General features: G+C 49.7%; 1 protein-coding gene across 1 annotated transcript in view; it reads right to left on the bottom strand.

The window, feature by feature from the left end:
- Positions 1 to 18,027, bottom strand: part of RNFT2 (ring finger protein, transmembrane 2) — a 71,535-nt gene that overhangs the window by 35,507 nt on the left and 18,001 nt on the right. The gene's annotated exons all lie outside the window — the stretch shown is intronic.

Here is an 18,027-nt window from a genome sequence, read left to right as displayed (position 1 = left end):
GGAGAAGAACCAAATTTTAGTGGGCTCTCAGTCTCTGAGCAATGAACCTGGTTTTTACCTCCAAACTCCAACCTCCAGCAGAGTCCTGACCCATGGCGGCCGTGACAGAACGTACAAAAAGAAAAAACGTATACACACATCGGGCATCTAATACCCGCCAGAAATGGCTGAAGGGACCTCCACCTGTGTTTTATTTACTTAAAATTTATTTTCTAGCTCACCTTAATTCTCCCCTAAGACCCAGAGAGGTAGGTAAACAGCATTATCTCCTTTTTCACAGGCGAGGAAACTGAGGCACAGAGCAGAGAGGTGACTGGCCTGAGGCGCTACCCATGGGAACGGCAGGGCCAGGGTTTGAATTTGGATCCGCCTGCCTCCAGAGCTAAGCACTTCGCCATGGACTCTGGGACCTTTCTGGACAAGCCGATGGAGTGGAGAAACGTTAAGCAAGTGGTGGGCTCTCCTGGGCTAAATCTCAGTTCCAGGCCCCTTCTTTCACCCCAGGGAAGGAGGAACATCTGGGGGAAGCGGAAGGGCAGGACAGCACCCCCCACCCCCCCAGCCCTGGAAGCCAACACAGAAAACCTCCAGGCCCCCACCTGGAGGGAGGATGGAAGGGGATGCCTCCAAGGCCACCTCAGGGAGCCTGGCTGCCTCCCTAATCATTTAGCCGGAGAAGAGCACAATAATCACCACTTAGCAGGCTAATTAATCCCCGCAGCACCCCAGAGCAGGGGTTTGCCGCTGCATGCATACCCATAATGTCGCTTGGAAAGGCAGGGCAGGGCCTCGGGCCTCCCTGCCTTGCCCTGAGTGCACCTTCACACCGACCATGTACACGCACCCATCTGTTCGTTTAAGAGTCACTGCACACCTGCCGTGTGTCACTGTGCCTAAGCGCGAGCATGGCAGGTGTCACCCTTGCCCTCCTGGAGCTGAGAGTCCAGTGGGGAGGGGATGCGCAGCAGTTACCGGGAAACACGCACACGCCAAACTGTTTCCTGCTGCCGTGCCATGGCTCTGGCTGTCCCTTCTCTCTGGCGTGTCCTTGTGGCTTGGCTTTGCCTGGCCAACTCCTACCCCTCTTTAACCCTCAGTTCTGAGGTCACTCTATAGGACTTCGCTGGGGGCTGGTTTGGTTGCTCCCCCTGTTTTCTAAGAGGGCCCTTAAGTCACTGCTTCCCTGGCCTGCTGCCCCATCAGACTGTGAGGTTTGAGCTTCAAAGTCCGGGGTCTGGGTAGCCCCCACACCTAGCACTCTGTTGATGCCCAATAAGTATTTGTACAATGAATGTACGAGAAGATCCATCACATGACCTGAAACTAACTTTGGGGCCTTGGTTTCCCCATCTGTACGATAAGGTCTTTCTGCATCTAACAGTCTGTGGCCAACAGGGCAGAGGCGTAATTCAATCTCTGAAGGACCGGAGGGGCCTTTGGAATGTCCAAATTGGGCATTAATCATCATCATCGACCCCTACTAATGTCACAAGCAGGCCAAAGCCTTGTGAATCCCTCCGGCATCTGCCAAGGGGCTGGTGTATCCATCAAGGTCTCTGTACCTGCAAGGAGCTGAAGCTGGCTTTGGCCCACCTACACAAAAAAAGGGACTTTGGAGGGATTGTGGCTTATCTCAGGCTTCAGAGGAGCACTAGACCACCAGGCCATCAGCCCAAGTGGAAGGATCTCTCCTCTTGCAACTTTCACATATACACGGATCGCCTGGGGACCTGGTTAGAAGGCAGACTGACCCAGGTGCTGAATGAACACACCCAACTTCTATATTGTTCATATCCTGGGATAGGGCGCTGGATCGGCCCCGCTTGGGCCAGGTGCCTGTGCAGGATTTTCAGCGATGGGCAGTGGGGTAGGGGCACTCAACAGCCATGACCTTGGTCCCCATTCCTGTATACCCATGTCTTCCCAGAGAAAGATGGGCCTTGGGATGGGGTGGCCACCCTAAGGGGGGGGTTGACTGCAGCTGGGGCAGAGCTGGGCCAGCTCTCTCCACAGTGACCATCTGAGCTGGTGAAGGGTGTCATCTTTCAACCTGGAAAGTGATTTCGAGAGGCCCAGTGCAGGGTGGTGGGGGGTGGGGGGGGAGCAGAGTGGCAGGAGAGTTTAAATAGCAGCTGTGTTCCTAATTTCCCCAGGAGGAGGCCTGGCCGCCCCTCCTCCGTGCTGAGTGTTGGCCATTAAAAACAAACAGTATCATTTGGTTCAATGTAAAATGAATTAAAGGAAATTAAACTGCGGGGGCCATGTGGCAAGCCTTGTCCTCCATTGTCTGAAGCCGTTTTTCATCTTCCCCGGTGAGGAACAACAGCTTGGGGGGTGTGGAGCAGAGCAGGACCAGAAAAATAAATAAATAATGCCCCCCCCCCCCCACTTTCCCCCACCTTACGGCATGGCAGGAGGGATTTGGGAAATCTCAGGTGCCTGCCCTGTCCCTCCTGGGTCCCCTGGTGGCAGAATGTAGACTTTGAGAGTCTCCCAGGGATCACGGTGAAGGAAAAAAACAAAGCAAAACAAGAACAACAACAGAAAGTGATGTGCAGGCCCCGGGGACACAGCAGGGCAGGGTGGCAGAGGGAGGAGGTGATGGACCGGCGGCTGGCTGTGGCTGGAGACAGGGTGTGTGGGGCCTGGACTGCTGGGGAATGATTCCGACCCGTCTGCAGCCTCACAGAATATTTGCTGTATCATCTGTGTTGGGGGAGTTGAGTCAGGAGGGTGGGGGTGGTGAAAGATGGGCAGAGGGGACTGTGTGATGCTTGGAACTGGGGGTTCTGGAAGGAGACTGCCAAGTTCAAATCCCAGCCCTGCCATTTACCAGCTGTGTGATTCTTGGCAAGTTACTTACCCTCTCTGTGCCTCGGTTTCCTCATCTGCACATTGGGGATTAGAGGAGAATTAACCTCAGAGGATTGTTATGAGGATCAGTTTATGTTTATGAGGCTCCTAAAATAGTACTAGGCGAATTGGTTACACTCTATTCTATTCTATTCTATTCTATTCCATTATATGATATTTTAGTATGATTGTTGGTCCTTGGGGCATCTCTCTTGGGATCCGGAAGACCTCACCTTAGGCCACAGCTCTGCCACAGACTTGCTGTGTGACCCTGCGTAAGTGAACACACCTTGATCAAATGCAGTTCACTCCAACAATGCAAGGCTTAACAGGAAACCTGATAATACAGTTCTTCTTCCTCTAACAGATCAATGAGGAAAATCAAATGATTTTTACCAAGTTCAACACCTAGTTTAAAAAAATGTCAATAGCAGCACCTGGGTGGCTCAGTCGGTTGAGGGTCCAACTTTGGCCCAGGTCATGATCTTACAGTTTGTGAGTTTGAGCCCCACATGGGGCTCTGTGCTGACAGCTCAGGGCTTGGGGCCGGCTTCGGATTCTGTGTCTCCCTCCCTGCCCCCTCCCCCACTCATGCGCATGCTCTCTCTCTCAAGAATAAATACACAGTAAAAAAATGTTTGTAATCAATACATTGGACTAGATGGCTACTTCCTTGACGTGATAAAACGCTGGCCTCAGCCCCCAAATGGGCGTCTTGTTTAATGGGGGATTGCAAGGACAGTTTCATGCTTCAGGTTAGGCTCTAGCATCGGGTTATGCAGTCAGATGCTGACCCAGAGGCTGTTGCCAGAGGTATTGTGTAAATGTGATTAGCATCTACAATCAGTTGACTTTAAGTAAAGGAGATTATCCTCAATAATCTGGGTGGGCCTTATCCAATTAGCTGAGAGGCCACAGAGGTCTGCAGATGCCAGAATGTTCCATTTTCTTTTCAAGGAACAACTGAAGTTTAAGACCTAGGCTTGATCTCATGTTCTGACACTGATTGGTGGAGGCTGTCGGCACTGTTGCACTGAGAGAGAAGAACCTGGGTGAAGCAGGGCCATGATGGATTAGGGATGCCTGACACAGGCTGGTAAATGGGAGCTTTCAGGCTGTTATCTCAGGGCTTCAGGGCTTCTCCGGGGATTAGTGGGTACCTGAGCTACAAACTTCAAGCAGAGCAAATAAAGAACAAATCCTAAAGAGGAGTGTGAGCCTAAGAAGTCTTGCAGACCACTTGTTGCCTTAGGGTGAATCTAAAAATTAGCCTGGCAGGGGCACCCGAGAGTGGCTCACTTGGTTAAGCCTGGGACTTCAGCTCAGGCCATATCTCTTGGTTTGTGAGTCCGAGCCCACCCCCGCATCTGGCTCTGTGCTAACAGTGCAGAGTCTGCTTGGGATTCTCTCTCTCTCTCTCTCTCTCTCTCTCTCTCTGCCCCTCCCCCACTTGCATGCACGCATGCACACTCTCGTGCTCTTTCTGTCTCTCTCAAAAGAAAACATGAATAAACTTTATAAAAACATTAGCCTGGCAATTTCAAAAAGTCAAGTCCTTAACAATGACATTTAGTCAAACTCACTTCCGTTGGTTTCCAGCACAGTCTCTGGACATAGGTCACCCCTTGGGGTCTTCTATTTCCCAAAGTGTCTGTCTGCTGTAGACAACGGAGATTCCCCCTTACACATAGCTTTCTTGCGAAGACCAAATGAGAAGGAATTAGGAACATAAATAGATTCAAACTCCTGATCAGGATTAGCTAACTTTTTCTTAAAGGTCCAGACATTAAATATTTTAGGTTTTGTGGGTCATACAGACTCTGTCTCTACTGCTCAACTCTGTCTTTGCAGCATGAAACAAGCCACAGACAATACTTAAATGCATGAGCATGGCTGTGTTCTCATAAAATTTCATGAAAATAAGCACTGGGTCCACAGGTTGGGGTTTGCCAACCCCTGAACTAGATTTTACAGTATATTGTGCTCAGTAAAAGGGTTCGGTGGTTAACAAGTTGGGGAAATGTCAAACAAAGTGAAATGAATTTCTTGATTGCAGGATTTCTCAGAGCCTTTACTATGTTAGCAAGCAAGAAGGGTAGGGGGTGGGAGTGTAGATTATGCTCAGAGCATCTCCCAAAGTTATCTGATCACAGAACACCTTTTTATAAAACACCCATTAACGTCTCCCTAAGGCCCCAGGACTGGATTCAGGGAACGTCTTAGCGTGGTGGCTAAATTGAAAGATTTTTCCTGACCTTCTGGATACCCTGGTGAGCCTGATCTGCCATCAGGGTGGGTCAGAGTGAGCGAGGCCCTACTGCATGGGTTCAAATCTCGACTCTGCCACTTTCTAGCCCAGTGGTTTGGGGCAGGTAATATCTGTTCAGCTTCCCCACTATTTCAGTTTCCCCATCTGTGAAATGGGCGCAATGAGGGTGCCTATCTGCCAGGGCTGCTGGTGGATTAAATGGAGTAGCCCATGTAAAGTGTTTAGTGCAGTGCATGCATCCTGAATATGCCTTAGCTGCTCTTTTTTTAAATAATTTTTTAAAAGTTTACTTTTATTTATTTTGAGAGAGAGATAAAGAGCAAAGGGGGAGGGGGCGGAGGAGAGGGAGATGGAATCCCAAGCAGGCTGCACGCTGTCAGCACAGATCCCCTTGAAGATCTCATGAACTGTGAGATCATGACCTGACCCGAGATCGAGAGCCAGATGCTTAACCGACCGAGCCACCCAGGCGCCCCAACGGCCCAGATGATTACCAAGCAGCGCAGGATGTACTGGGCTGAGGGGATGAAGGAAAATGAACGAGGGCAGTTACCACTGTCTTAAGGGGGCGGGGGAAACTGATATTTAACTTGAGTCCTGGAGAATCACAGAATCAATGGGTCAAAGAGGACAAAGCGATTCACAACCGTTCAAGGTGTCCTTAGAGGAATCTCTTTGAAAATCCTTAGTAAATCTAAGCCGTTTCCACGATACAAAAGTCCAGGTGACCCCCACCCCCAAAAAGCTAACTTTTAAATACTGCACATGCCATGAGATATGCAGTCGAGTTGTCACAACATCCTTTGAGGCCGTGTGTTATGCGTCCCCCAGATGGGCTATCTCACCGGGAGTCTGTTATATTACAGGAGGGAAGGGATTTTGCAGATGTAATTAACGTCACCCATCAGTTGATTCTGGGTTCATCAGAAGGGAGACTATCTGGGCGGGGTCTAATCTAATCTCATGAAACCTTTTTCACCGTGGAAGGGGAAGAAGTCAGGAAGATACGAAGCAGAAGTATTCTACCCGCCATTTCTAGCTTGGAGGTGGAGGAGGTTACAGGAAAAGACCAGAGTGGTCTCTGGGAGCTCAGAGTGACCCCCGGCCAACACCCAGCCAAACGGGGACTTTAGTCCTACACCCACACAGAACTGAATTCTGCCAACAACCTAAATGAGCCTGGAAACAGATTCTCCTCCAGAACCTCCAGATACGACCAATACTTTGATTTTGACCTTGTGAGACCCTGCGAAGAGAACACGGTCAAGTCCGCCTGCTTCAGACCTACAAAACTGTGGACTAATATACGAGTGCTGTTTGAAGCTTCTAAGTTGGTAATTTGTTAGGCAGTGATTGAAAACTAATAGCGGGGGCACCTGGGTGGCTCAGGCCGTTAAGGATCTGGCTTCGGCTCGGGTCATGATCTCACAGTTTGTGGGTTCGAGCCCCATGTCAGGCTCTGCACGGACAGTGTGGCACCTGCTTTGGATTCGCCCTCCCTCCCTCTCTTCCCCTTGCACTCTTGTTCTCACTCTCTCTCAAAAATAAATAAACTTAAAAAAGGAAAGAAAGAAAACTAATAGTGGGAGGCACTATTACTATCTCATTTTACAGATGAGGAAATGAGAGCAAGCAGAGGTGATGTTTCAGGGTCACACAGAGGGCCAATGCTAGAGGGTTTCCCAAACCAGATTTGAACACAGGCGGTCTAGCTTTTAACCAGCATGCTGTGTCCTGTCTATGTATCTGCCTGAAATGATCTCTAACATGGAGGTCGAAGCTACATGCAGAACATTACTGTTTGATCCTATAAAGACAGGTAGGAGGAAGGGATACATGCATTTGCTTGACTATGTATAAGACAGCCATGGAAAGATCCAGGGGTGATTATTATCTCCCAGGAGGTAAAACGGGTGCCTGGGGGCAAGAGAGCAAAGGGGATTTTTCACCGGAGGCTGTTTTTTGGTGTTTTCATTTCCGAATCCTGTGACCGTGTAACCTACCAAAAGAATAAAGATCCCCAGTAATTAGAGGGATGGCAGAAAGGTGGGACACATCTGAGTGAATGCAAAAGCACTCTCGAGAGAGGACAGAACCGCAGGGACACGGGTGCGTGGGTGTGTTAGTTTTCTCAGGGGCCGCCCTGACCAAGTGTCACAGACTGGGTGGTTCAACCAACAGATGTATTTTCTCCCAGTTCTGGAGGCCCGACGTCTGAGACCGAGATGTCTGCAGGGTTGATTCCTTCTGAGGCTTCTCTCCTTGGTTTGCGGGTGCCTGTTTTCTCCCCGTGTCCTCATGGGGTCTTCCCTGTGTGTGTGCCTGTGTTTGTGTACAAACGTCCCCTTCTGTAAGGACACCGGTCAGATCAGGCAGGGCCCAACCTAATGACTTCATTTCCACATAACTGCCTGATTAAAAGATCTTTCTCCAAACGCAGTCATGTTCTCAGGTACCAGGGGTTAGGATTTCAACATCTGAATTTTGGTTGCAGGGGACACAATTCAGCCTAGAACAGCAGGGGAGCTGACTCAGGGCCATAAAACAAACATTCAACCTGGTGTTTCTCAACCCCGGCACGGCTGGCACTTTGGACGGGACCATTCTCGGTTGTGTGCTGAGGGGCTGTCGTGTGCCCTGCGGTACGTCTCCCAGAATCCCCGGTCTCTCCCCACTAAAAGCCAATAGCAAGTCCCCCCAAACCCATCGTGACAACCCAATGTCTCCGGAAATTGCCAGATGTCCCCTGCCCCCCCACCACCTAGTTGCTAACCACTGGTTTAACCCCTTCTAGCACCCCCTGTGCAAGAATCTGGGGCAAATGCAGCTGGCCCTTCCATAAGTTTGCACTTTCGTACACAGGATGATGTGCTGCGAGAACTAGAGCCCAGGCCTGGGACACCCAGACCTGCCCTGGAGTAGACAGATGTCTGCTGGGGAGGGGAGGGCAGGGCAGGGCAGAGAGCGGACGCTTGACCTCCAGAAGGGGCAGGGTGGGGTGGGGGGAGACTCAGCCGATGGGGAACCTCTCTGAGAGCAAAAGTGCTGGGTTCAGGGCCCAGAACATAGAGAGATTTTAATGGCACAAAAAGCCTCATGAATCGTCTTGGCTCTCACATCAGAGAAAACCACCTTTCTTAACTTTCGTCCACCCTCCCTCTCTCCCTTTTCCTCCCCTGCACTTGGAGGTGAGCCAATGTGGCTGATATCTCATGGAGTCTCACCCTACTGAAAACTCTTGTCCCAGGGGTGTGGCTATGCAGGCCAAACAGGAAGTTCAGCTTAAGAGGATTTTGGACTCAGGAAGGGCTTCTTTCCTATCATGGAAAGGGCAGAAAGGTGGGCAAATGCTGGGTTCCTTGGAGAAAAGAGTTCAGCGAAGGCTTTCCTTGCTTTAGACGCAGCTGGCCCTAGGAACTACCGAGCAGCTATGTTGGTCTTCTACTTTCTGAGAACCTGAAGAGCCTAAAAATGACCACTTTGGGGATGAGGAAGCTGAGGGCTCCAAAGAGTGAAGTCACTTTCTCAACGCTGCGTAGGGAATACATCACAGAGCCAGGATTTGAACCCTGTTTTGTTCAAGGCTGGTGTTTTCTGATCTGTGGAGCTGCCCCACTTACTAGAGCCAAAGAGTCCTTAGACAAGCGCCTGCTTTTATCTTTTCCCATCTGAAAAAATGGGCAGAATGGCAGCTTCCTGCTACCCAGACCATTGGGAGGTTGAATAAATCCTGAGCTCAGAATGTTCTACAACAGTGCTGTCCAATGAATGTACTACTGAGAACTGGAAATATGGCCAGGGCAACCGGGGAATCAAGCTTTAAATTTAACTGATTTACATTTAAATAGTCACACGTGGGGGTGTCTGGCTGGCTCAGTCTGCAGAGCATGTGATTCTTGATCTCGGGGTTGTAAGTTCGAGCCCCACGTTGGGTGTAGACAGTACTTAAAACAAAATAAAATCTTTATTTAAAAAGGAAAATAGCCACATGTGGCTTGGTTGTCTGCCATATTGGACAGTGCAGCAGAATTCTGGACCAAGACTATTTCACTTTAATAAAGGGAAGGAGCAACGCATACAAGCCAGATTTTTAGTTATTACTACTTAATAGTAGGAGTTCAAGTGTGTGAGATACATGTTTCTGGGACAAGATTTTTTACCCTTTTAACTAGGTCTTGATTAGGTTAATATAAAAACAGGTTTCATACTTATTTTTATATTCTCAGGGTCTAGGATGGCCCTTGTCAGCCGACAGGTCCTGAATAATGTCAGGGGGCATTGCAGGGGTGGGAAGAAGTCACCAAGAACTCTACGTTCTTGCGGAAGGAAATAAAATGGGGGTGTGGTAATGCAGTTTGAGGACAACCACTTTCAACAGGGTGGTTAGGGAGGTGATGTGGTCTCAGAGCAAGTGACACTGGAGCAAAACTTGAATGACGGGAAGGAGACAGTCATGGGGACATAGGGGGAGAAAACTGCCCCAGGCGGAGAGAACAGCAGGTGCAAAGGGCCTGAGAGGGAAGGCCACTTGTGGCTGGTCCAGAGCGAGCAAGGGAGATGGTCACCAGTGATGAGGTCAGGCAGGTGGGTAGCAGCCAGGTGGGGCAAAGCTAAGACACACGGGTTATAGAAATCATCTGGATTCATAATACAAGTGGGTGCTCTAGACACCCAGCCGGCGTGATGGTTTGGGGTTGAGATCGCCAGCCAGTGGTGGCCACCCTTAATCCCATCCTCATCTTGGCTGGCCAATGAGCCCGGCTCTCCTGGGAGGCCCAGGCGAGAGAAGATCCCTGACAGACCCTCCGGGGTGCCGAGGCATCTTGCAATTGGTGGCTCACCCGGTCTCACACGTCGGGGACCGCAGAGCCATCAAGCAAATCCAAATGCCAAAAGCCCTTCCAGTACGACGATTATCATATTAAAAACCGACCCACCCTCTCAGTGGATGGCACGGAGGCGCGGGACACAGCATCTGTGCTGTGAGCCATTAGGGGTCCCTGACAGATGTGCTCTTTCCCCCCTCCCCCCCCCAGCTGCAAATGAAGACCCGTCCTTTTCTTCTGCCCAGACAAGGATTGATGAGGATTCGGAAGAGCACTCAGACAGGCAAGGAAAGGCTGTGAACCTTTTCCAAGCCTGCAATTTATCTTGAGGAGACTATTCACATCACTTTTTACAGGCTGGATTATGCTGTGACCTGGCACATTAATCTCGCCGAATAAAATAATAATAATCAGAAAAAGGGAGCTGGACAGTTGCCAGCGAGGCATTAATAACTGTCGCCCACATCTCAGCGGCACAGGGAAGGGGTGCCAGGTCACATCCCCACCCTCTCGCCCCCAGAAATGCCCGTCTGAAGTAGAAGGAAGTGAGGGAGCCACGGTCTGTACTTGGAATTTTATATAGATATGAGGGCCCCTCTCCTTAATCAAGTCTGAGCAACTTCCCAAACAAATCCAGGGAACTTACATAGGAGGGAATATGGCCTAGAAGCTCAGAGCAGGGGCTTCTGGAGTCGGATTCCCCGAGTTCAAATCCCTGCTCAACCACTTTCCAGCTGTGTGGCCTTGGGTTACTTCCTTAACCTCTCCCTGCGTTTGTTTTCTCCTCTGGTAAACAGGGATAAAAACAGCACCTGTCAGGAGTGTATAACGGCACAGCCGTTGTGGAAAACAGTGTTGCAGTTCCTCAAGAAGTCAAAGAATTATCACATGACCCAGCAATTCCACTGCTAGGTATGTGCCCAGGAAGACTGTGTTCAAACAGATACCTGTACACAAAGGGTTGGCACAGGACTAGTCACATAGCCAAAAAGTGTCCATCAAACCCAAATGTGTATCAACAGACGAACGAGTGAGCAAATGATGGTCTACCATACAATGGAACGGTATTCCGCCATAAAAAGGGATGAAGTGTACCTGTTCCAACATCGAGGAACCTTGAAAACACCATGGACAGGAGAGGGAAAGAAGCCAGGCACTGGGTCACAGAACGTGTGATTCCACTTCTACGAAATGCCCGCACCAGATAAATCCCTGCGACCGGAAGCAGATTAGCAGTTGCCAGAGGCTGGGAGTGTGAGGGGGGCAGTGGCTGCAAACGGGGAGGGTTCCATCAGGGCCGATGAAAACGTCCTGGAACTAGAGACAGGTGGTGACGGTTGCACAAACTGTGACTATGCTGAACGCAGACGGCTTTGGTATACTTTAAAATGGTTGCTGGTTAATTTTACAGCGTGTGAACAGGACTTCAATACAAGACACACAAAAAAAACCAACAGCACTTGCCTTGGGAGACAGATGTCAGAAAGAAATGAACACCTGGCCCATACAGAGTGCGGACTCCACACGCGCGCGGCTCCTACTGCTAGGTGTTAACTATGAGGTTTGCAGTCTTCGGCATGTGATTTCACCCAGTTTCCGCTCTGTGACAAGAGACAGCAACATCTACCATTCCAGGATTAAGACCGAATGAGACAATGTCTTCAGTTGACTATAAAACGCCATGGGTGCGGGGATCTTTGTCTACTTTGTTCATGGATATATCCTCAGTGCCTACAACAGTGCCTGACATGTAGTTGGCATTCAGTCAATACATCCTGAACAAGTGGCAGACTTAACCTACTGCCTAGCTCCTGGTAAGTGCTCAGCGATGCTTGGCCATATTTATTATTATTGGTTTGGCTCCTAGGTAGCTTTAAGGCTCCCTATATGGTCCTTTCCAGCACACAGAAGTGAGTACTACTCTGTCTTGTGGGCTTCTGTGTCTTCATGACAGAGGTGTTTGGACAGCTACCAAATACAACAGGTTTGAGCAGAGTTGGGAAAGGAATTTAAGTTCTCCTTGCTGCTATAAGAGGAGGTGATGAGAGTTAGTGCAGCTGGCTAGACTATCAACTCATTCAATCACCCATCCATCTACCATCTATTCGTCCATCCACCTATCTGTCCGTCCACCTGTCCATCAATCCTTCCACCCACCCATCCATCCACCCACCCATCCATCCACCCACCCATCCACTCATCCATCCATCCATCCACCTGTCCGTCAATCTATCCACCCATCCACCCATCCCTCCATCCAAATATCTATCCATCCATCCATGCGTCCACCCACCACTCACTTGCCTACCCGTCTATCCACATATCCACCAACTTTCCCATCCAGCCATCAAATTCATCCACCTACCTGTATATCTATTCACTCATATATTCATCCACACATCTACCCATACATACTTACAACAAATGCTTCTGAGCGCATATCAGATGTTGGTGTCCCATCAACAAACAAGCTAGAGGCATTCATTTCTGCTATCACAGAGGTGACAATCGAGCGGAGAAGGCAGACAATTAAGCAAGCAATGACAGGATGGTGAGTGCTAGAATAGGGAGAGTATAGAGTCCTCATCAGGGGCACCATCCCTAGCCTGAAGGGGGCAGGGAAGGTTTCTAAGAGGCTGTGATCCAAGGAGCAGGAGTTAGTTACGACACGAGGCAGAGGAAGGGCCTTTGAGGAAGACGGATCAGCAGGTGCAGTGGGTAGGAGACAGGATAGCACATAACCCACTCTGGAGACTGTGCAAGTTAGTTATGCAGTATCTCAGTGCCTCAGTTTTCTCATCTAGCAATCGGGTTAAGGAGAGCATTTACCACATGTCGGAATGGTGCTAGTTGCTATGTGTAAAGAAATGAAAGAAGTAGCATCTGGCTGAAGCACAAAGACTAGAGGGAGGGGCAGGCGGGGAGGAAAAAGCAATGAGGAAGCATGAGGACGGGTAGGCGGGACCAGCGGCAGAGGGCTGCAAAAAGCCTTGCCTGCCTCCTCTCCAGGCAGTGACCGACCTGCCCCTCATTCCATCCATATCCGTTAAGTCTTTTGATCTTTGCAGCGTCTTAAAAAGAATTTTGTTAACATCTCAACTTCCCACCGTGAGAAACATGTTCAGGGGCACAAAACGACTCCCGGAAGGCCCCGTGGCTAGAAAGTGGCAGGGTCAGGAGGGGCCCAGGAGCTCCGGCATGTGGTCCACTCGCTGCCTGGCAGCTGATCTCCTGAAGCGGCCACGGCCGTGGGAGCTGGAAGACGTGCATTCCTATTCTGATTCTTTGACTGGCTGGCTGGGTGTCTCAAACCCCGTTCAGCCTCAGTGGAGTAAGTGAAAGAATGGCTCCTCAAAGACACCAGGTCCTAATCCCTAGAACCAGCGAAGGTGACCTTACCTGGAAAAGGGGTCTTTGAGGACACAATCAAACTAAGGCTCTTGGCATGACGAGAACATCCTGAATTATCCAGGGCCCTAAAAGCAATCACCTGCGTCCTTATAAAAGACAAAGAAAGGGATACTTCACACACAGAGGGCCACGGAGGCAGAGATGGGAATGACACGGCTAAGGAACACCAGCAGCCACCAGAAGCTGGAAGAGGCAAGGAATGGATCCTCTCGTCACATCTGGAGGGAGCGCTGCCTTGCCGACACCCTGATTTCGGCCCAGTGATGCTGACTTTGGACTTCTGGCTTCTGGAACTACGAGAAAACAAGTTTCTGTGGTTTCAACGCACCGGGCACGGCACCGAAAGGATACTCAAACTGAGTTTTTCATCTAGAAAGAGGTGCTAATGAATTCCCTCTCACGGGGGTGATGAGAGCCTGAAGTGAGTCAGGACACGGGAAAGAATCCAGCAAGAACCAGAGTGTGCTAGGTGCTGAGTAACCGTTAGCTGCCTGTTTTCCTTATCCTTCTCCCACGCCCACTTTGAGGCAGAGCTGGGGCCCTTGAGGATGTGAAGTTCTGGGCGGGAACCCCAGCTCTAGTGTGAAATGGTCACAGCTGTGGGACTGAGAAGCCACCTGCCCCCTCAACCTCCCATCTCCTATCCATCAATGAGAGTAATGGTACCCACCTGAGACGAACAGCAAGGGGCTACGTAAGGTAATTCGTACACGAAGGGCTCTTAGCAAACTTTCAGGCACACGGTCGGTGCTCAATAATCGCGAGCTCTTATGACTCCAGGCGGTCAGTGCTGAGCGAGCTTCCCCGCTTGGCTGGGTTCATGTCCCTTGCCCTCAATGGACATCGAAACGATTTTCCATCTTATTTCTGCCCAGAGATAATCAACCAGGAGGCACGGGGGTGGGGACGGAGTGAAATTCCAGTTTCTCCACCATGTCCCTCACCCACCAGCTTATAGAGCCCTGCTCTGCCCAGTGCCATGCCGGGTCCTGCAGACAGAGTGGAAGGTCAGAACAGGCTTCTGGGATATGGGGAGGTGGAAGTGAACCACACATAATCCCAAAGTGTCACAGTGCTAGGAAGGAAAAGGTTCAAGGATCTGGAAGTGACTTTTTAAAATAAGATTTAATTAATCTATTTATTTTTATTATTTTTATATAACTAAACAAATTTTTTAATGTTTATTTTTGAGAGAGAGAGAGAGACAGACAGAGTGTGAGCAGGGGTGGGGCAGAGAGAGAGGGAGACAGAATCTGAAGCAGGCTCCAGGCTCTGAGCTGTCAGCATAGAGCCCAATGTGGGGCTCGAACCTGTGATTCATGAGATCATGACCTGAGCCAAAGTCAGACACTTAACCAACTGCTCCACCCAGGTGCCCCTTTATTATTTTTGTCAATGTTTATTTATTTTCGACATAGAGACAGAGCACGAGTGGGGAGGGGAAGAGAGAGAGGGAGAATCTGAAGCAGGGTCCAGGCTCTGAGCTGTCAGCACAGAGCCCGATGTGGGGCTTGAATCCATGAACCGTGAGATCGTGACCTGGGCTGAAGTTGGACGCTTAACTGATTGAGCCACCCAGGTGCCCCTATTTATTTTTAATTTTCATTTTAGACAGAGAGAGTGCAAGTGGGGGAGAGAAAATCTCAAGCAGGCTTCATGCCCAGCACAGAGTCCAATGTGGGGCTCGATGCCATGACCCTGGGATCACGAACTGAGCCAAAATCAAGACTCAGACACTCAACTGACTGAACCACCCAGGTGTCCCTTGAGATTTTAAAGTAATCTCTACACCCAGTGTGGGGCTTGAACTCACAACCCCAAGATCAAGAGTTGTATGCTCGGGGCGCCTGGATGGCTCCGTCGGTTAAGCGTCCGACCTCAGCTCAGGTCACGATCTCACGGTCCGTGAGTTCGAGCCCCGCGTCCGGCTCTGGGCTGATGGCTCAGAGCCTGGAGCGTGCCTCCGATTCTGTGTCTCCCTCTCTCTCTGCCCCTCCCCTGTTCATGCTCTGTCTCTGTCTCAAAAATAAATAAACGTTAAAAAAAAAAAAAAAGGAACTTGGGTTTCAAAATAAAAAAAAAAAGAGTTGTATGCTCTACTGACTGAGCCATGTAGGTGCCTCTAGAAGTGACTTTTAGTGGAGGCCCCAAGGATAAGCCTCTGATCACAGCAGCCCACGCCAGGGAGGAGCTCGGACCGAAGCAGTATAGATGCGGCAGTGGCTCCTTCTCTCAAAGTGTGCGATTTGGTAAGTTTGTTATATGTACACACCTGTGAAACCATCACCACAGTCAAGACAGTGAATGTATCTGTTACCCCCAGAAGTTTCCCTGTGCCCCTTGGTAATCCCTTCCCTCTGGGAGGTCCCTTCAGCCAACCACTGATCTGCTTTCTGTCACCATAGGCCAGTTTACATTTTCTAGAGTTGACACAAGTGGAATCATAAGGTACACTCTTGGTTGCTACAGTTTCCTTCACTTAGCATAACTGTTAAGTATTTTAAGATTCATTTATGTTGTATCAATACAGTTGACCCTTGCACAACGCAGGGGTTTAGGGGCACTGACCTCCGTGCAGTCAAAAATCTGCATATAACTTTTGACTCCCCAAGAACTTTACTAACAGCCTACAGTTGTTGTTGACTGGGGGGCTTACTGACATCATAAAGCCGATTAACATCTGTTTTGTATGTTGTATGTATTCTTACAGTAAAGTATGCTAGAGAAAAATAATATTAAGAAAATCCTAACTAGGGGCACCTGGGTGCCTTAGTTGGTTAAGCACTGATCCCGTAGTTTGTGGGTTCGAGCCCCGCGTCGGGCTCTGGGCTGACAGCTCAGAGCCTGGAGCCTGCTTTGAATTCTGTGTCTCCCTCTCTCTCTGCCCCTCCCTTGCTTGCGCGCTCTCTCTCTCAAAAATAAACATTAAAAAAAAAAAAAAAGAAAGAAAATCACAAAGAAGAGAAAAATACATTGATAATACCGTGCTGTATTTATCAGAAAAAAATCGTGTATGAGTGGTTCAATTCATGCTGTTCATGTGGTTCAAGGGTCAACTGTAGTTCATCCCTTCACATTGCTGAGTTGTATTTCGTTGCATGGGTACACCAAAATTTGTTGATCTGTCTGCCTATTTTTTTGTAGTCTTTATTTTTGAGAGAGAGACAGACAGAGTGCAAGCCGGGGAGCAAAAGAGAGAGAGGCAGACACAGAATCCAAGGCAGGCTCCAGGCTCCGAGCTGTCAGCACAGAGCCCGACGCAGGGCTCGAACTCACCAACTGTGAGATCATGCCCTCAGCCGAAATCGGATGCTCAACCGACTGAGCCACCCAGGCGCCCCATGCAGAAGCCTTTTCACAGACACATGGTTTCATTCCTGTTGGGTGAGCACCTACGGGTGGGAGGGCTGGACTGTATGACAGGTGTTATGCTTAACCTTCCGAGAAACCTCCAAGCTGGCTTCCAAAGTGGAGGTGCCATTTACATTCCCGCCGCAAGTGTGAGTTCCAGAAATATATCTATCGGTCTTTGCCCACGGCTGTGCCTGTGCGAACAGCTGTGCGGTCTGGCCTTTCCGTGTTGGCCACCACCATGGATGAGTGTGGCATCTCACACACTGATTTTCACTGTCATTTCCTAAAGACTAATGAGGCTGAGCATCTTTTCACGTGCATATCTGCCACCAGGAGATCTGCTTTGGTGAAGGGTGTTTAAGTCTTTTAACCATTTATTAATCGGGAAAGAGTTGACTACATCTGCTCTTTACAAAGGTGTGGGCAGGTAACCAGGGTGGAGAAACTTCCACAGGTGGGGAGCTGTTATCCCCCACCGCGCCTGGAAGCAGTGATCAGAGAGTGTAGTTACTAGACCTTGACGGAAGGCTGTCTGCAGGGGGCTGCCCACGATGGGACCTGTGTGGTCAGAACTGTCTCCCACAACTGTGAAAGGGGATGGTAGTAATTAGAGTACCTACTTCATGGGGTGGTGCGGACTCAACGAGCTAATGCGTATACAGCACTTAGAACAGTGCCGACCCGAAAGATGAGCTCAGGGAAACACATTTTGGAAATGTGACCGCCAGAACCAAAGAACAATAAATTCATGTGGCAGTTTGTTACGGCTGCCATAGGAGACTAATACCTTAGAGGAATAAATACCTCTGCCTCTCTCTCCTTTCAGGCTTTCCCCTGGTGAACCCCGCTGGAAGCTGGGGGCTGCGGGAGCCCGCTGGTACAGTTCACCCAGGTCAGCCTCCAGGGCAGACAGCAGGGTGGGAAAGAAACGTGGACAGTGTATCTGGAGGGGCAAGAGGAAGACACCCAGCACAGTTATTCTCCCCATTTTACAGATGAGGAAACCGAGGCACGGAGAGGTTGAGTAACTCATCCAAGGTCACACAGCTGGTCATAAAGACAATACCAAGAAGCGATGTGAATCACTGAGTGCTTGCTATGTGCCAGGCGTGGGGAAAAGCAGTTCCCATCTGCTACCAGCAATAGTTCTTAGTACTTAGTTCTACGTACTTGGAAGGTGCATTCTTGTTATCAGTTGACAGAGGAGGAAATTAAGGCTCAGAGAGGTTTTGTCATCTGCCCAAAGTCACACAGCTCGGAAGGGGGTAGCTGGGACCTGAATGCAGTCGTGCTCAATGCCAAAGTCCACGTGTG

This window comes from Panthera onca, chromosome D3 (genome assembly GCF_046562875.1).
Source record: "Panthera onca isolate mPanOnc1 chromosome D3, mPanOnc1 haplotype 2, whole genome shotgun sequence".
Lineage (NCBI taxonomy): Eukaryota > Metazoa > Chordata > Mammalia > Carnivora > Felidae > Panthera > Panthera onca.
Note: the sequence above shows the minus strand (reverse complement) of the source record. Positions and strands in the feature narration are given on the sequence as shown.